At 41.4% G+C, this 20,669-nt stretch overlaps 1 protein-coding gene across 9 annotated transcripts in view; it reads right to left on the bottom strand.

Annotated features, from left to right (window-relative positions):
• NDST2 (N-deacetylase and N-sulfotransferase 2) overlaps nucleotides 1-20,669 on the bottom strand; it is a 130,626-nt gene that overhangs the window by 35,188 nt on the left and 74,769 nt on the right. For 5 of the 9 annotated variants that reach the window (XM_079313190.1, XM_079313193.1, XM_079313191.1 and 2 more), the window contains one exon: nucleotides 15,863-15,922. The exons of 3 other annotated variants lie outside the window; for them this stretch is intronic. The gene's annotated coding sequence lies outside the window, so the exon portion shown is untranslated. Of the gene's footprint in view, nucleotides 1-15,862; nucleotides 15,923-16,409; nucleotides 16,469-20,669 lie in introns of those variants that run through there. One more of the 9 variants, XM_079313195.1, reaches the window with a different exon arrangement.

Here is a 20,669-nt window from a genome sequence, read left to right as displayed (position 1 = left end):
GGAATAGGAGGCAGCATGAAACGAAATGCAAAGCAGAGAGTAGGAGGAAGAGATAAATGGAGGAGCACACAGCCAGTCAGAGGGGAGTAAGAGAAAATGACAGCTCACATTGCTTAAGGAGGCAGAAGCAGAAATGTAGTGCCCAAAGCCAGAATTTTCCTAGGATGTTAGGTCTAGCTTGCCTACATTTAAAAAACATAGGTTCTCTAATAACCAAAAAAAGCATGGTCTAAAAGGCTTAGCAACTCATCTTGAAAGATGAATTCCACCAGGAACAGGCCAGCATGCTCACAGTTTATGTATTTAATGCTGACAGAGGAGGGCTCAAACAGTCTGGACCTCTGAAATTCACAATGTCACGCAATATTCCAGACACACTGCAACATGATTGCATCCGTATCCTGACTAAAGGCACTATTGGTTTGGTTGTAAAAATCTAACAATGCTTACTGTACTCACTGCATTCATCCCTTTCCTGTGCCCAGAGCAAAGTGTTCTGGAGCAATGGAAGGCCAGAGCTACATTAAGGCTGTAAAGTTGCCTCAACTACATTCCTACAGTACCTTCTGCCCTTTCAATTGAGAACTGTGTCCCACACACAGACAAAAGTGGTATTAGCTAGCTGACAGTTTAGATTAGCTAGAATCAAAGAATATCAAAGAATAATCCCAAGAAGCATTATAAATGCTGAAATTTCATCATTAATGTTGAAACCCCAAATTCAAATGTGCTAACTGATCTCACTGAAGTAACAGATACTTCATAGTTTTCAGATCACTTAACACTGTATCTTGTGCATGGATGTGATGGGAGAGAAACAACTGCATTTAGCATTCAAGTAATTCAAACTCGACTTTGCAGCAACATTGTAACTAAATAATTAATGCTTTCTCATAGCCTCAGATTAGATTAACACTACACTTCTAGACAATGTTTTCCCCTCTTTTTCCTACAGTGCTACAAATGAGAGAGCAAAGGCAGGCTGGATCCCAACTCTGAAGCTTCCTACCTTCTTTATTGCAGGCAAAACACAAGAATGAAATAATTTTTAGCTAGACAGCAACTTTGAAGAGCTATGTTACTAAAAATACATAATGATAAACATATTCTAAAATTCTAGACATTAATTTTAGAAACTAAACACAGAATTTAATTTTAACTCTAATGATTTGGTCTACTTAACTCTCACATAACTAATTTGGTAGCTGAAATATAATGATTACAGATTTTTAGGAAGATGCTGTTTTCTTATACAACAAAGAAATGAAGCCTGCAAAATTCAGTCTTCATTATGAATCTGGGTTAGTGTTTCTGCAGTAATTTGAAATGCTTTGACTTTGTCCCCACTCTCCCGTGAAGTGCTAAGTGACTTGCAGAATATCAGTGATTGCAAGTGTTAACAGAAAGCACATTCAGAGGACCTGCTGACATCTTGGTACCTATAGCAAGGATCCTGCCCCTGTGGTTTCATGTTTATTTTTGCTGTATTCCCCACTGCCTGCCTGTATTTTTCCAACCAATTTAGTTGACACAACCAGGCAGCATTGTGAGGCAGCTGCCTGCCACTGGATTCAACCCAGCCTCCTCTGCTTGCCAGCTGCTGGCTCTGCTGCCTGACCTCCCTCTCAGCTCAGAGGGGCATGGACAAGGGTGCAAATTCAGCAGTATTGCTCCACCCCAGTCAGGAGAGCAGACATGGACATCATTCTCTTCCTCAGCACACAAGGTGGCAGTTTGACAGATGCCTTGGTCATTTCAGCCTCAAGAAAGCCAGGGACACAGCCCTTGTTTTCCAGCCCTGGTGTCCCTGTGCTCAGTCAGGCTGGCCCTGGGCAGCGGAGCCACAGGGTGTGTATAAGGGTTACCAAGTTTTCTGCTACCCTCACTCAGCTCCTCCAGAGTTCAGACAGGGTGACTGAGCGTTTTCTAACTAATTCCTGCACACATAAACTGAGGACTCAATTCTGTCCTCTCACCCAAATGCCAGTTTCCCAAAGCATTCAGAGAGGATGACTCCACAGATGAGCGAGGCGGGGATTCTGTGTTCAGGAGCTACCAGGGTAACCTCAATGCCCTGTTTGGTTTCCATCTTTCTGTTCCTGCAGGGTTAGAAGAACAAAAGGACAAGCAGCATTATCACAGGAGATGAGACAGGGTGGGACATTAAAATCTTAAACTTCTTTGTGCACTGGTCCACAAGCAGCAGAAATGGGTTCAAAGAATCTTTGAGACAGTGAGAGTTCTTCATGTACTCTCTGGGAGGGAGCCAGACATCATCCTAAAAGCCAGGGAATCCAAGGGTAAGGCTGACTTCAGTCCTTTACTCCACTTTACCTTGATGTGGTTACATGTTCCGGAACTCCATCCGGAAAATGGGAATCACATTACACAAAGGTGCTGAGCATCAATGCCTCTACAGCACTTTGTGAATGTATCAGAATGAACTGGTATCCTGGTGTTACCTGGGTAGAACACAAACTTCAAAGCAGTGATAAGGATGGGATTGCCACCACTTGCTGCTCTGCTGCCAACACTCCAGAGAACCAGATGTGACAGTCAAAAATTCTCCATCAGTTCTCAATTAGCAGAAGGACTGTAATTCAGCTTGGTTTGCTGACAACATAAAGGCCACTCCATGGAAGGGGTGAAATTTCTCTTTCCCTCCACTGCACTTTCCAGGCTCTCATATATTTTTCTTCCTTCACTGCTGCTATTTGCATCAAAACAGGAATCACACTCATTCAACAAGAGCCACCTCGGAGGTTAAACTACTGGCAGTGACATTTAATTTATTGAAAAGGGGGAAGACAGAGAGTTTATTTTAGGTCAAACTGCTTATATGAAGAATCACCTTGGACTCTGCAAATGCTAAGAATACAAATAAAGAGGAGATATAGGGGGAGTTCCACTGCCCTCCATGATGATAAACAGAGTAGTTCACCAACTGATATAACATCTGCAGGCTGAATCAATGACACAAATGCTTCCACCTCAGAAGTAACACCTTATTCCTGGACCTTAGAGAAATATAAACTAAACAACCTATCAGTGGGAGACACTGGAGGATTGTGTTCTGAGCTCTCTCACGTTGCCTATCCCTCACCCCAGGAAGACCCTCTGGCCTTTACACAAATATATTCTGCATTTGAATTTTCAATATAAAAATTATTTACTTATCCTGGAATGAAGCACACAATACACAGTGGCCACTAAGCACCACAAAAAGGCTGAAAAGCTCCTAAAGCAGAAACACTAAAGGAGATAGAAGCACACCTCTTGATTTGGGGTTTTTTCAGTTCCAAAAAGAGGGTCTCTGCATAATTTCAGCTTGTATAAGGGATATGAAAAAGCAAGACTGTACTATGTTCATATGATATCTAACTTCACAGCCTTTTGTTTGGTAGAAGGCATCACATTGACTGAAAGCACCTTTTCAAATAGCAAGCTACAAAACCAAATTCCTTTGAGAAATATTTTGCATTAAAGATGGCTTCATACTTGCTGTGAAATATTCCAGCACCAGCCATATTCTGAGAACAATGTGTGCTGCCTCTCCACAAGCCCCTGGGCTGGGCTTGCTGACTCTATAGAGAGTTTGTTATTGCCCTAAGGGAGCATTAGATACTGAAGAGCTCATAGTTTTCGTTTCACTTCATGCCTGGGCTCATCATAATGTGTGCAAGCAGGCTTAGTCTGCAGACCTTCCTTCTTTACATCTTCCTCCTCCTATTTTCCAGCAACCCAACAACATTTTTTACAAATGAGCACTATCAATTGTCTCTTTTGAAACAAGGTTATTGAAACCATCACCTTCTTTAGAGTGTTGCAGAGAATAAGCCAGAGTTCCCAGCTTTCAAACACAACTGAATGCTTTTACTGCACTGGGTGACTCCATCATGAAGCACAAGAAAACAGGCATCCCACAGAGTGATAACTGCTCTAATACCTGCTCCTGTCCAGTTCTGCTCTACAAGTGGCACTTCACCCTGCTGGAAGAAAAATTCAGCAAGGTCCAGGCATGGGAAAGGAGATACAACAACAGGGACATGTCTATATATACTCAGTGGTAACAGCAGGCTGAACAGGGGCCTTGCAATGAGAGCTTAACTGTACCTTGAGGCAAAAGGCTGCTGCACTCCTGAAACATCTCTACCACACTGCAGCATTTTACTGTGCCTAACATGGTTCTTTCACAGTGAAGGACAGCAGCAGGGTTAACAACTTCCTGTTAGATTTCATCTAAGGTGAACAGTTAATACAGCATTTCAAGTGTTTATATTGGAAGAGCATTTGTACTGTTTAGCAATTTCCTTCCAATCATAAAAGCTGAAAAGCCACACGGGAGGCTGTCTGACAATTCCAGCAGTGAAGTAAGATCCAAGATTTTTGGAGTTAGCAGCAAACCACCCTTCAACAGGATTCTGTGGCTCTCTTTTGGTTAAGCAGTCCTATCAAAGTATACCATTTCTTTCTATCTTTGGGATTCTTGAACTGGATGCCTCACAGAAAGGCCACATCCTAAAACAGTATAGAAAAAAAAGTCACTGCTATTTTTGCTAACCTGAAACATATGACATCACTTAAACAGAGATCATCACCCTTCCTGATCCTTTATGAGCTGAATTTGGGCAGTGAGGTAGAAGGACAGAGAAGGTATTGAAAACTGTGTCTCCTCTTCCATATAGCCATATTTCACAAGGCAGGTTTTGGATTGCAAGAGCTACATCTACACTGCTGCTTACAATGCCTGTTAACTACCTAACTTATATTTGTTACTTTAAGATGAAAAACCAAAGGCCATTAAGAAAAGAAGCCTTGTAAAAAGTCTCAAGTCTATACTCCAGGCCATGCTCTTGCTTTCTACATCTGCAGTGTCCGGTCAAATTTCAGAATCTGTAAAAGTGACAGGAACATGACTGGCTAATGAAAGAATATTTTCAAATACCCAAATTCTGTTTAATGTGCCTTGACCAGGAGAATGGCATCTACATGTCAGCTCCAGGATCAAGAAATTTCTAAATGACCAGAAAAACCCTCAATGTTCTGAGTGAATCTTTTTTCCCAAGACGCTAAAAAAAATGGAAATCAAACACACTTAACCGAAAGACGATCATTTACTAGTATGTGGTGAAAGGAAAAATAATATCTATAAAAATTTCCATTTCTAAGCTTTCATCTTGCTAAATATTAACTAAGCAGAACTAGCTTTGCTCTTGAGATGCAAATGATAATTTAGATTGCTGTGTGACAAAGCGCCAGCAATTGTGGTTTAGTCCTCAGGAAACATATAAAGCATCATCTGATTTTTTGAAATGTTCTCTGTAATAGCTCTGATCTTCACAGTAATTTCATCAATTACCAATATTTCTGATATCTCTTCATCTACCAGTGTGGTACCCAAGACATGAAGTGACAATGAAGGTTCAAGGAGTATTTATTTATGGTGTATCATGACCAGAGCCTAGGCAAAGGCATGTGCAGCTACAACCACCTTCCCTGTGCTACTCAAGTGCATTAATGAGCCACCAGTTCATCACAGGCCAGATTTCATCCTCCTCCAGAACATTTCTGAACCTGAATTTAACTCAGCAGCAAGGTTAGATGCAGTGACATTCTGTGGGGAGGGAAAAGGAGAGCAGGAGGAGGCAAGAGAGAAGGAACTAGCAAAGAGCTTAATGAGCAAAGAACTATAGCAGGCATATCAGTATGAGATACAAGCCCTGCCAACTCCACTTAGTGCACTGCCTAATACAGTCACTGAATAGCAGCTCCTGCATCCTCCCCTCAGAGCATTGTCCTTGCAGATAATGACTGCTTAACAAGCAGTCAAACAGCAAGGCATGGAAGAAAACACTGTTGTCTTGTAGCAACCTAGGTAGCACTTAGACAAAGAATAGTGAAGATAGGCACAAATATTCAAATTCCTACCTTTTAAAGTGAAATCCTTATATGCTGTTACTCTATCCAAAGGGGTCAGACAGCCAGCAACCCAAGGAAAGGAATGGAGCCAAAATGGAAGGCAAGAAAGCCTGAGAGCTGGTCTTCACAAAAATCATAACAGTGAGCTGGCCTTTCTGGAGAAGGGCAGCTGGGCTGCACAGTTGGTAGATGGATAAACCATTAGTAGCAGTGGCTGCCTTCCCTTCACTCAGTGTTGCCAAAATCTCTCCATGTCATTTGTGAACCTAAGGAGGCTGTAATTTTAAGTAGAGGCAAGTGGAAAAATGCAAATAAATTCATGCTATTAAAAAGAGCACATTAGTGCTGAGCATAATCATTAAAGAGTAGCTGCTGTACCATACTGCAACTGCAGGTAGGTGGTGGGCAAAGCACAGTCCCACATAAACAGTCCAAAAGCACAGTTCCCTTCCCCCAGAAACTATCTTGCCTTGCAGCTCCTCTCTGAAAAGCTTCCATGTCACACTCTGAAATCTCAGGAACAATGAGAGGAAAGTCAGGAAGACGGTGTGCAAAGGAAGGCATGGTCCAGTGCTAGGGAAAGCACACTCCAGTGATCAGCTTAACATGGCACACGGCAGATTCGGGATGCTCCAGGGTGGGAACTGCTCCATTCCCTCCTCCTCTTACACACAGTGCTTCTAATCACGGTAGGGCAGGGTGCTGAACTCCATTTGCACGGCAGACAATGGGATCTGGCAGCAGTTCAAAGGCAGTCACAGCGAAGTGACTGAACAAGCTCTCTGCTGGCGCAGGCAGCCGAGGATGCAGAGCGCTCACTTCCTCCCTGCACACCCCGGCTGCACAGGCAGGTGCTGCACATGGGCAGCCAGCTCTCCTTTTGTTCTGGGGGCATGAGGGTCAAGGAGGAAACCGAAAAGGGACCAGCACCAAGAACAGCACCTAAACCCACATCAGTAAGGTAGAGAGAGGTGGGGAGCGAGTGGGGGAAGAGGAGGGAGAGAAGAGAGAGGCTGGCAGGCAAAGGGAGAGCAAGCAGGCAGGCAAGGGGGAGAGGAAAAAGGGAGCCCACGGCAGCATGCCTGGCACCCTGACAGCCTGCTGCCAGAGTTCATCTTCTGAAGCTGTCACGGGTTTATGGATGCCTCTAGACTGACAAGCTGACAAGAGGAGGGAAACTACACTCAGAAAATCTATTCAGCAGCAGTAAATTGCTTCTCTTGCCCTAATGTGGTTTGCAGCTTCACTCAGGGAACTGATCTCATTTGGGGCGGTGCAGGGAGCAAATCAACTATGTATATTCAGACACTATTATTGGAATCTGGAGACTGGAATAAATCTACTGAGGGACAAAGAAAAATCACCTTCTTGTGCGCCACTAATAAAAAATTAACATGTTGAAAGTACAAATACATAAATCTCGGATTATGCTGTATCCCTATGTAAGCATTTTTGGTAGCAATGGTTGGGGGGTGGGGCAGGAGCTAAGCTCCTGAAAGCCTGGCAGAAGAGGGGCTCTCTGCTTCAAAACAACAGAAAACAGTGTTGTAGAGAAGCAGAGACAGCCAGGAATGAGGCACTTCTGACCACAGCAGCATACCCTCATCTTCAAAGATGCAATGCCCCAGGAATGCTCAAAGTTGTATCCTTTCCCAGTCAGGGTCTGGGAGTAGAGGGATTTCAGACACAGGATGACACACTAGCACACATCTCTAGAGGAGTTCTTTTAACAGGAGCTGACAGTGCACAGCAAACACTTCTGTAGCAAGGCAGGGAGAGCTTAATGCGCTGGAATGTTACAGGGTATTAGAGAGCACCGGGAGAGGCCTGAATCCCACTGATTCATCAGGTGCCATCTCTGTTATAAAGTGAAAAAAGCACCTCCTTAAAATTTTATCCTGACAATACCAAACTAAAAACTAAAATCAGGAAGAAGGGTCAAGTACCAGGCTCTTGGGTTTACCTACTATGATTTAACCTGCTTTTGTAGACTGTCCAGCTCTAAGGTCTGCCTCAAAGGTATTTCCTACTGCCTCATTGCTTTGACAGGACAGAAAAAAATCCCTGTGACAGTAGAAAATGTTTAAAAATGTTTATTAAGAGTAAATTACTTTCCTTTAGAATTAACAATAAAACTCATTCTGAATAGGGCCACAATTATGTATTATTTCTGTCCTATAATGGCACAACTTGCTCAGTGTTTTAATCCTAGAAGATATATTACAAAAACAATACCTTATATTACAAAAAGGGCACAAATTCTTCATTCATTTATTTAATATGAAAACTGAAAAAAGCACGTAAGTCTTTCAGAAAGAAAAGCACACAGACACAAAGATATTTATTGCTAAGCAGCAAAGAAAAGACGAGGTGCTGAGGGATAAGGATTACACACATAAAACTAGAGCTGCTGTCCTAATCAATCAGTGAAAGTTAAATGGAAGTTGAGCACCTTTGAAAAATGTTTCCACATCTAAGAGAGGAGACAATTCTCTATTTTGCCTCATTAAAAAAAAAAAAATCTTCTCACATACGTGCCATGCTCCAGTGCAGCACTGCAAATCTGCGAGCCTCTTTGTGAGCTGCAGATGGATGTTGCTGACAAAAAATTTCATAGAATCGTAACCCAAAACCATTACATGTTTTAGCTTCCAGCTCCCATCTATGCCAGTAAACAAACCCTTTCCACTCTAGCTGCAGTATGCAAACAGCAGATGTTGGAAATCGCTTGATACTCCACTAATCAGAAAGACAACAGAAAATTCTGACTCCACACAACAAAGAACCAATTTTTAGAATAGCCATGATTTTCATTATGGGTTTCCATCATACACTTAATATATCTTGCTCCAGTCTCCAGTGTTCTATAGAGATTCAGGCTTACTAAACACTTGCTGGTAATATTTTCAAATCTATTCATTTAGAAAATACTAGAAAGAAGAATTACTACTGCTTCATATGTATGAAGACAACTAACTTTTGCTCACTGCCTAAAGTCACAACTTCAGTATTTCTCTCAAAGGCTAGATTTCCTCTTCTTCATCCTCCTTAACCAAACCCCCTGCCCTTTCCCATGCCCCACCAACTCTCACAACTATTCCACAGTGTCCTCCAGATCAAAGGCAAGCAGAGGAATAATTCAGCCCAAATGATGTTAAGCACCATTTAGGAGCAAGTACATTAACTATGCCCTCATGCTAGTAGGTAGTTATGGTGAGATTTCAGTGGCATTTTTCTAAACAGTTCAGTCCTAATTATCCTGCCATAACACAATAATGTAGCTCTGCACAGCATCAGTTTGTGGTGATTGTTTTCAAAGAGCCCTGGAAATAAAGGGGCATAATGATGGATATTGCTACCAGTTAACAAACAGTCTCTACTTCTGCTCAATTTAAGGACAGTCTCCCCTTCCCAGGCAGCTTCCCAGTCATTGGGATAACCCCTTAGATCTTTCAATAACATGCCCTGTGCTGGCTGTGACATACAACAAGGCCTATCTGACACTACTGCATGAGCTTTATGAGCTGCTCAATGGATTTAAATCACATAGTGACAGCAGAGGCACAACTGCAGAATTATACAACACCAGTGCAGAGGGTCTCCACCAGAATCAGCAGACTATTTCTGAGGGGTCCAGGAAAACCAAGAAAACCAAGCCAATCCTCAGAACTTTTGATTCACTGTAAAGGTGTCTGTAATTTGTTTTTAGATCTGTGAATAAAAACAAATTTCAAAAGTAATTTTTGTGAGGGTAATGCCCAGAAAAATGAAAACAAACTCAAAATATCTAGTCATGATTCAGACAAGCATCTCTCTTTTGTCAATGGCTGAAATTTTGCCTGCCCAGCCAGTATCTTTCCTCTACTTCTAATACCCATAATCTGGAAAATGCATGCCAAAATCAAAACCAACAACTGAGAGAAAGAAAGGTGTCTTTCAGAGGCCCCACACCTTAAGAAAGAATCATGTTTTTTACAAAAACGTTAACAGTATTAGCAGTATGTCCTCCTCAGCAGGGCCATACTGTGTAATGGCATGATTTCTAAGGTGTTGGTAAAACCCAAACCTCTTGCTGTGTTTTGTATCAGTAGCTTAAGAGTACATGATACCAAGGTAAATATGTTTCAACTAAGTGGCCTTTGTTTGCAAATAACCCAGTCTTGAAACAATAAATTAAAAAACAGCAAAATCCCACTGTCCAAGCAAATCTGCTAACAGACATACTGAAATCCCAACTTCATAAAGCAAGACACTTGATAATCCTCTCTGATGCCTCTCATTTATTGAGCTATACTGCAATGTTCACTTGAATTTTCATGAAGACTCTGAACAATTGGATAGAACATATTTTTAATTCCTTGCCATGCTGAAAGGATATGTTTTTGTGTTACGTGTTTTTCAAAATGCCTCAGATTTATGATGCTTTTTACACTGATTACACTTGAGAAACAGTCAAGGCCTAAATGGTTTAGTTTACATTATTTGAAATTTTTTTTTGTGATCAAGCCTTATTTGTAAGTCAACATGGCACAATAGCATTGATAGTGCTATCCAGGAACAATTCTTAACCTCCAAACAGAAACACATAACAAATCCAGAATGGTTTATGGTAATGTGCCAAATCAGAATTACTCACCCAAGTTCTTCAGTCTCACACACACCTTCCCTATCCCCAGTCTACCCTGTCCACAGATCCCATTCCCCAGGGCTCTGGCCACCATCTCACCAACTCAATTTACCCTATTTACAGCTGGGGACAACACACAGGATACAATGTAGCAGTAATTGAAATTCTCACCAAAGCTAGCGAAGATCAAATTATTTGTGGGTAAACTTCCTTGAAAAAAATACCAGTAAAGATAAGATTAATATTGAGGTGCTTAAATACTGCACTTACCAGCTGAAAAGAAGTTTATTTCTTTTGAGTTCCTCCATCCTTCCTCACCCAAATACAGTATACATATCACCTTAGCTCTTTTAAGAAAGATGCTTGGGCACAAGTCTGATTTTCTAGGGATCACCAAGGGAGAAGTTAAAACTTCTCACTCACTTCAGCAACTGTGGAAGGGACAGGAGATCTAAGGATGCATTTAACCCAGCCAGTATCTGCTTGTTAACAGCAGAACAGTTTCCTCTCCTGAATTTCCTCTTTAACTGAGGATATCAGAGATCCACCCCAAAGGACAAGGACTACAATTAAACCCAACAGGGGCTTATTGCCTTAACAAGCCATGTGAATATTGCCAGAATAGAGGCTAGGATTGGGCTGAGAAAGGAGATTGACTTTGCAGACCTGGGTAGGCAGAATCTCTTCAGCTTCAATCAACTCATATTTTGGTAAATTTCTAGCTGGCTTGCATGTTCACATGGTCACTAGTGAAGTCTACCCTACCTGAAATTCAAAGACAACAATGTCTTTGTTATCCTTTTTTTTTTTTATTTTTTTTTTTTTGTCCTGGCACTGAAATAGAAAACAAGAATGGTTCTCGTAAAGGTCCTTCTTGCCACTCTGGTTGTAGTTGATGTTGGAATGAAGAGGGGAAACAAAGCAAAGCAAAACAAACAAGCAGTAAACGGTTTTTATCCTAAAAACACACCTCAGTCTCTGACAGCAGGAGACAAGTGAACCACTATCCACCATTCCAGTTGGAATGAAGTGCCTATCCAGGGAAACAACCATTTCTGAAGCCAGAAGAAACATGTGAGTGAAAACCCTTTTCTTTCTCTTCAGTGAAACAGAGGCTGTTATTGGTACCAGCTATATCACTTAAATTTGTGTGAGATGGCAGCAAGCAGCCTTTCATCCATGGAGGAACTGAAGGTATCAGTCCCTGAGGGCACCATCAGCCTCTGGTGACATGGACTGCTCTCAAGTGGATCCTCCATGCATCCCCTCTGCACCCCAATTTAAGGCTGGGCTGGCCCCTGCCCTCTGCCTGAACTTTGCCACAGGTTTATCTGTCTGCAGCCCTGCCCTGGCTTCATCTCCTGGATTGACTTAGGCTGTAGAAAGCTCTTCTTCTGGAAAGATCCCTCAGTAATATGGTGTAGCTTGTACCCAGCTCTTTCTTTGGCCCTGTCTCCTGGCTGGCCTTTGGACCTACACTGCTGCTTTGTCTCCAACCCTAACTTAAACTCCTGGATGGAACCTCATTGCTCCATCCTGCCTGGGAGTGTCAACAAACCCTGTCACCAGGACCCAGCTCTGCCTGCCATGCTCAGACCCTGTGAACTGTGCCCATCAGAGCTGGCACCCTGCACTGGGGTCACCCTTGCCTTCGGACTTGCCTCTGCATCCTGCTCCTGCTGTACCCTCACAAGAGGCTGGTGCATAGTGGCTGCAGGAACAGATTTAAAAAATCAATGGAAACAATATTCATCTCTTGTAACTGTCAACTGTACAGGTCTTTTCTGGGAAGCCCTCCAAGTTGCCCATAATCAAAACCTAAGTTGATTTCTGAAGCCTTTAAGCATGGCCTTCAGACAGACCTTGGCAGTTTGGTGTGTGCCTTGGACCAACAACTTTAATACAGATACAGGAAATATAATCTGGGAACTAACAGAGTTTTGAATATATTAAGCACATGAATCATTTTGTAGAAGGTGAAAGAAAGGAAGAATATGGGTCTGGATTTATAGAAGAAAACCTAACCATAATGTGCTGCTTTTCGTCTTCCATGTTAAGGGAGGGGAAAAGCTCTTCATGTATTGAACACAGCATTTCCCAGCCATGGTATTCATTTAAAATGCATGATGAATGGGGTGAAAAGGGTCATAGCAAAGCCATTCAATTGACAAACAGATGATACATCCAGAAGGGAGGAACATGCCCCCACAAAGCACCCTAAGTCATGCCCTTCTGCTTTGTAATTATTTTTTTTGTCTCTGTTCAGCTGTGCTCACATTTCTTATCTCACAGATCTTCAAAGCCCACTTGGGGACAAAGTATGCTTACATGGAGGAAAGGATACTGAGGTTAGTGGGTGTTGCTATGCAGGTTGCTGGTTTTTACAATTCATAGTGCCTACAGTTTCAGACAGTTAATTCATTTTTGTATTCAACTTAATACTCAACAGGCTCATCTTCAGCAACAGCCAATCCTTAAAAATGACAAACTGTAACTGGCAAAAATCCACCATGAATGTGCCAGTTCTTAAACTTCAGACCAATGAGCTAATTAAAATGGTTAAAACCAAATCCTGTCCAAGCACTAAAATTCATCCCCAGTGTATAAATGTGACACAATGTAATGAAGAGACACCATTTGATAATATTAGGTCAATTCCATAGGTTTCAGAGAAACTGGCTTACTGTAACCTGCTCCAGACACAGAGATGAAGAACTGGTGACTACAAAGGAACACCTGGCAGACAAAGCCTCATTAGAACCAACTAACTGAATAAACACAGTTAGGAACCAGAAAAAGTGAAAATATAATAGAAGATAAAAGAAGTTATTTGCCCCACTATTTCTGCTACAACTGAACAGAACTGACATAACTCAAAGGAAAATAAAGGCTTTTGGAAAAATAAAGATTTTTTGAAAAGTAAGCTACAGGAGTTTTGGGACTCTGTAATTTAACTGTGGGATATTGCTGGCATAGGCAGGAAACATTAAGACATTAGTCTTAAGCAATAAGTAGGTATTGCTAAGGATGAACTAATCATGTATTAGCACAAGGAAAGCCTAAATTCCACTGTTAAATTAATAATAATAACGCAAATTTTCCAGTAACTATGCCTTAATGTAGAGTGAAATGGATTCTGCATAGACTACCTGTATATTCTAATTGCATGGACCCCTTTCCATCTCCTATAATTTCTACATTTTTGCTGTCTTTCCCCATTTTCTACCCTTTGTGTCAATGAAATCAGTGGTGCAGTAGCAATTCACTGTGGCTGTACCTGAAGTAAAACATTGCTCTCCCTTTGCTCTTCTAGCCATGATGCCACATTGACACTAGTAGAACACGTGAAGCTTTCCATTAATATTTTGACTCTTTCACTTATTTTATATATATATATATCAATTTCACATGTGAAAATGACACCAAATGTCTCTGGAAGTACACCACAATTCAAGCTGAATAGAATGCTAATGTGGTCACTACACTCATTCTACTCCATCTCAAATGTTTATGTAATTGATTATTTTTAAAATCTTGAGTTTGAAGAATTAGCTGCAGCTTCTTTTATCACTTTACACTTCATAGGAATGTACCAAGTATAAAAACATGTATCACAAATTTCAAGTTATTTTGGTTCCTTTACTATAGTCTGTCTGAAAATGTCACCTGATAAAAGTTTACAGGAGACAAGATAAAGTATTCCAATCACATTGGAATGAGCTATGATAACATGGTCACATCAGTTTCATAGGTTATACCTCTTCTCCAAAATCCTTTTATCTAACCAAGGTCTAAAGACTCTTGTCTACGTGTCTCTAGAAAACTCAGGGTTGGGGTTGAGGTTGTGAAAAAGCACAAAGCTGCAGTGTGAGTGGCTGCCAAAAGAAAGCGTGAGCTGCATGGAAATCAGCCCTAGAAGAAATCTTTCATTTGGCCAACAGTATCAGAGCCTTTGCAGGAAAATTAGGGTAAAGTTCAGCTTCTGGTTAACAAACAAAGGAATTTAGAATTGCAGCATGTGTAGGGCTCAAAGAGCCCAAAGTCCTTGTTTCAGCATTTCCACCTTTCCTCACCATCTCAGCTACTGTATACTGAACCCAGCACCAAGCACCAGCTCCTGCCATCTCCTTCCTATAAACCCAGGCTATTTGCCCAAGCCATGAGCTGCTCCATCCTCCCTTCTCTGCCCTGACTTGCTGCACACTTGAAGCCGTAGTGGTCTATTCATACAAAGCAATCTGAGAAACCCATACAGCACTCTTTAAGGCATGAAAAGGAATTTTTACCAGATTTGTTCACTACACATACAGAACTAATCTCTGTTCTTTCAAAGAAAAAAAGTCTAAGAACCTTTCACTGGACCACATCATCCCTCTTTCCACTGCACTGATTGTATGAACTTCCTCTCCTAAGCCAGGATTAACACTTTAGTAATATATTGGCACCTGGAAATTAGAAATATTACAGGAGGCTGAATCTCTGCAAGTTTTCCATCATGCATCTTGGCAGAACAGTGGTTTTTGGTTTGGTGGGTTTTGTTTTTTTTTTTTTGCTATATTAGAGTGCAGTATTCAAACATATATAGTAAAACTCCACAAGAATAACCTTCCCCCACTATTCAACCAGACAGAAACGAGGGGGACAAAAAAGTAGGACTCCTTTCCTTCAGCACAGAATTTTGACCAATCCAGTATTTCTATTTTTAATTTTTAATTACATTTATGATATTTCCTGTGGGTATAAGTCATGAATGCAGTCCCAGTATGATGGGAGCAACATAAATACTTATTCCCAAAGGCATCTTACAGCTGTTATGTACAGGTCAGAGATTCTGTGAAACGCAAAATCTGAAACTTTAAAAGCTTTTTAGCCCACATCCTTCCCATTTCTTTTCAAAGGCAGAGTTAATGGATAATGAACAACATTGCCCTAAATTTTGCCCAGAAGGTATAAAAGTAGTAACTCCATCTAAAAAAAGTAATATTTAGCAATAAGCAACCACCCAATCCTTTCACAGTATTGCAGTCCCAGAACTGCTACAGAAATTCCTTCCTGATCTAAATTAATTAATCTGCCTCTTTATGCTGACAACCCTACAACTGAAGACCAGAGACATGAAATTGTTTCCTCTGCAACTCTCTATAGAGGGATGAAGGAGGAGTGCAACTTCACACTGCAGTAAAAAAGTCTAGTCGCCTCCTCCTCCTCACACCCTGCCTCTTTTCTGACATGAGACTGCTCAGAAGGACTTGAGGTCTTCCCCTCACCAAATCTGGATATGTCAGCCCATAAAAATGCAAAAGATTGTGCACCTACCTTTGATCACAGTCTGTTGAAGGAAAATACTCATCAGTTGCTTCACTCAGGAACAAGGTTCTGTTTTAAAATAAATAAAGAGACAAAACAAGACTTAGAAGAATGTTTCCCTCTCTCTCTTCCCTAAGGTTTGCCTCCAGCAGTGTTGGTAAACATTTACTTAGCAGGAGCACCTTCGCTCAGCACAGCCAAGGTAATGATTACACTGCACTGAGCAGGGCATGAGGACACACCGAGGCCATGCCAGCAGCCCTGGTGGCAATGACCAGACAGGGCTGTATGGCAGCAAGCTCAGCTGAGCGAGAGTGAGCACGAGTGGGGCAAAATCAGACATGACAAATGCAGGGGGGGAGATTCCCCCCAACCAACAAACCAGGAACCTGGATTTAGAATCACACAGGAAAAAAGAAAGTTCACAGAACAAGCACATTCAGTAGGAGCTGAGAGAACTGGAAATGCCAGCACAATCCAAATGGGATTTCTCACACCTGCTCATTAATTATTGTTGTCTTTGAAACAGCCGACAAAGCAAACTATAAGATGTTACCTTCTTTTGTCTTGGCCACAAGACAATCATTTCAGTAAAACTTCAACGGTGTGACAAAGTCTGTGTAGTCTATTTCCCAAAGCCTTTACAATTAAGAATACTGTGAAACAAAAACAAACCACCCCCAAGGAGGGAGTCACACCCTCCTCCACGCCCCTGCCTGGCGGGCGATCACAGGCACGGCAGCGCTGGTGAAGCCAAGCAGGAGCCGTGTGTGTACACAGCGAGACAGGCACAGAGCAGCTCGCTGGGAGAGTCTCAGAGCCGCCAGCACCCCGAGCGAGGGAGGGCACACACTGCACTGCTGTGCTTCTACTGTACCTGCTGCACAGCCTCTGAAACCAGCTCTTTCGCATTAGTCGTGCCACAGATACGCAGGTGCCTCTGTAGCCTTCCAGCTCACACAGACCCTGATTCAGCAAAAAGTCTGACCTTTGAGTTTCCAACAATCTTTAATATCTCTACAGCCAATTACTAAACAAGAACCACGTTTGCTCTGCCTGTAAATACAACTAAGCACACCCAGCTCTCTGCCTTCCTCACAGAATTACAAGAGCAAAACTTTCTCCTTTTTCCTGGTTAGATAAAGAGCAGTTTAGTAAAAAAAAGCACAGGACACAATTTGCCTCTTTTCTTTTTATCTGTAATTCTTATCTTCCTTTACTAAATAGCTTGAGAAGGCAGAACAAGAAGCCTTTCATGCCTGGTCTCTGCAGATCCCAAAACACCAGGGTAAACATCAGAACAGCCACATGCAACCATGAAACAACTAAACTACAGAAGATATGAACATTTGATTTCACTGTAAAAATAATAGACAACTAAAGGAATTTGTTTTTTTTAATCACAGAACAATCCAGTGAGAGTCATTGAGAAAAAACAGTCAAATCAGGAAGTTAATTGTTAGCAGAAGATACACCAACGTCCAACTATTAGCATTTAACAGAGGTTCCCCATAGGGATTGGCTCTCCCTTTCACTGCATAAACGTCTTGCACTCTCTGAAGTAAACTACTACCAAAGTGCTGAATTTGAACAAGATAAGAGTATCACTCTGATCTAGCTGTTTTTACTTTCCAGAATACAGCAAACTTGAAAAAACCCAAAAGGCTTAGCAGACAGCAAATGCAGGGGAGATAGAGAGGAACACAGTTTTCAAATAATTTTGTCTTCAGCTTTTAAAAATGCAATTTACTACTCCTTACAGAAACTCAGAAAACTGTTACAGCAACGAGGTAAAGAAACTGCACTTTGAAATGCCAGAGTTTTATCACTAAGGCATGTCAAAACAGATGTAACAAGAAATAATGCAACAGAGGCTGGTAGGAAAGGGGCAGAATTTAATGCCAGCTGAATGGGGTAACAGGGAATTTAAACTGAATGCAATAATTGATAAATTGCCAGTGATTAAACACAAAGAACAGAGCAATATTATCAACCAGACAGAAAAATCTATCAGGAGAATGAGACTGGAATTGGCCAAATCTGATTCACTACAAGATTTATTTGTAAACAGAACCCCAAGTTCAAGGAGTGGTTTAAAGCAACATGAAATGGATGACACTATTGTCATTCCCACAGAAAGCCAAGTGAGGTGGCAAAAAGTTTACTTAACAATTTCCCATCTCCCTCCTCCATACATACTCTTATGCCTGTGTTGTCCCTGAGAAGCAAACAGATTTGTATGTTTGCAAAGCCCTCAGCACAAAGTGTATTATCACCATTATCAACAGCTGCTTAATACCAGCTCCCAAATGCTCAGCAGAAGAGGCAACCCCACATTTCATCTCTAGGCTTCAAAGCATTTACTAATGGAAATGAAACTCTGCCTAGCACACAATTAAGTGATTTTGGAAGGATGTCATTAACTCTAGAAGCATCATATCTTTTCCCATGTTTGCATTTACTTGCAAATTTACCAGCCATAAGAGTGGAGTGGGAAAGCTCAGGAGCTGGTGTCCCAGCCAGGTAGGCTCCTGCAGGAGCTGCTGCTAGTCAGGGTGTGCACTGTACAGAGACTCAATAAGCAGGGACATTTGTATTCCTGACAGTTTTATTTTTTCAAACACCAGTCACACTGGAAGTTTAACTTTACTTTTTACTCTAGAATAAAGGCCAAATCTCAGCATAACAGATGCTGTCTGCAAATCCCAGGACACGTATGAGAGCATGTGTGTAGTCCCCTTCATCATTACAAGATAAAACAGCTTTCAGGAAAATCAGAAGGGTGTTTGGTATTTTTAAGCATAAAAACCTTAATATTTACACCAATCAAATATTCTCTTAGTCAGAAGAATAGTATCCACACAGGAGCCCAGCCAGGCAGGACTACTTTCCCATAAAGATCTTATCCTCAGTCTGGGCAAACAGTCCAAGTCACACTAGACAACAGTTCTACTTTTATGTCTCCTTAGTAATTACACCAAAGAAACATGACTGTCCTTAGTTTAAAACTATTAATAATTTTAAAAGCCCAAATCAGAAGCACAGTGAAAATATATAATGATAAAGCACACATGAGGAAAAGAGAATACAGCTTGATATAGTCAAAATATGCAAATATTTACTGAAATATGAGAACAGAAAGAAATATAGAAAAATATAAAAATATAGAAATAGAGAAATAAAGATTAAAAAACAGAATAGAAAGTCCTGCTTATCAAATGGTGGAAATTTTATTTAATTTGTGGGAAAAAAGTGGAATTCAGAATAAAAAACAGGGCCACCTGAGGCCCTTCAACAAATACTTTATGAGAATTGTGCAGTTTTACAGTCCAAAGCTGCACAAAGATGAGCAAAGACAAGGTCAGTTTTCTAGCGGTATAGGAAGTGAGTGTGGAAGGACTGCAGCAATCAAACTGCAAAAAAAGAAAATATACATAGAGAAGGAGAAGAAATACAAAGGTATCTGGGTATGAATGAAATCGAGGAAAAATTATCAGAAAATATTAGTGTCAGAAACTCCAAATAGTCAAGAAAAAGAACCATACAGAAAACTGCATTCACTGCCAGAATCTCCAAACAAGTGAAAGAAATGGAAACTAGGCAGCAAGGATATACTTGAAATAGTTAATTAAGGACACTGGACATGAAAACACATGAATACATTTACCTTAACATATTTGAGACTACACCTGAAACACTGCATCCAGCTCTGGAATACCCAGCACAGGAATACCCACAGGTCAATGTCCTATAGAGCAAGTCCAAAAGGTGGAGGACGACCAAGATGATTAGAGGGATGAAGCACTTTGCTGTGAGGAAAAACTGAGGATTGTTCAGCCTGGAAAAGAAAAGGCTTTGGGGTGACCTAATTGTGTCCTTCCAGTACCTGAAGGAAGTCTATAAGAAACATGGAGAGAGACTACTTACAAGGGCATGTAGTGACAAGGGGAAATGGCTTCAAACTGAGAGTAGGTTTAATCAGATAGTAGGAATAAATTCTTTACTGTGAGAGTGGTGAGACTGCAACTCTGAGGTTGCTCAGGGAAGCTGGGGACGATCCATCCTTGGAAGTGTTCAAGGCCAAGTTGGATGGGGCCCTGAGAAACCAGGTCTAGTGGAAAGTGTCCCTGTCCATGGCAGAGGGGTTGGAATGATATGATCTTTGAGGTCCCTTCCATTCTGTGATTCCATGGTAGTTCCTTTATTACTCATTCACATACATCCAGCAGAATTGGTTTAGGAAGGGAAATGTTTTGAGATGCATTGAAGCTCTCAAGGGAACTTGTATTTTGTATAAGAGAAAGCAGTGAAATTTTCAAATTTCTGGAAATGATCTCTTAAATTCCTCCTCTCCCTCTAGTATGTGGGGTTGCCTTCAACATAATTCACCAACAAATTTTCCACAACAGAAGAAAAAGACAGAAGCATCTGATGAAGGAGAAGCACCAATGTCACAGCACTCAGGCTGCCAGAGTTCAAGAAGTGTCTGGCTAACATTCTCAGGCCCCATGGTGTGATTGTTGGGGCTCTCCTGTGCAGGGCCAGGAGCTGGACTTTGATTATACTTGTGGGTCCCTTCCAGCTTAGTATATTCTAAGGTTTTATGATCACTTTGATAATATAAAGCAAACAGCTTAGTACAGCTCATCATTCATCCCATATCTTACTTCAGATCTTGCATGTCCTCATGGGGCATTGCCTTCCCTGTACACAAAGGAAAGGATTCCTCCCTATAACCTATTCATGGCATGAAGGGCAGGTGGCCAGGCTCTCTCTGCCATCAGCATGACTCTGCTTGCAACCATGCTGCTCTGAA

Source organism: Erithacus rubecula (genome assembly GCF_903797595.1).
Source record: "Erithacus rubecula genome assembly, chromosome: 9".
Lineage (NCBI taxonomy): Eukaryota > Metazoa > Chordata > Aves > Passeriformes > Muscicapidae > Erithacus > Erithacus rubecula.
The sequence above is the reverse complement of the archived record's forward strand: the minus strand, read 5'-3'. Positions and strand labels throughout refer to the sequence as shown.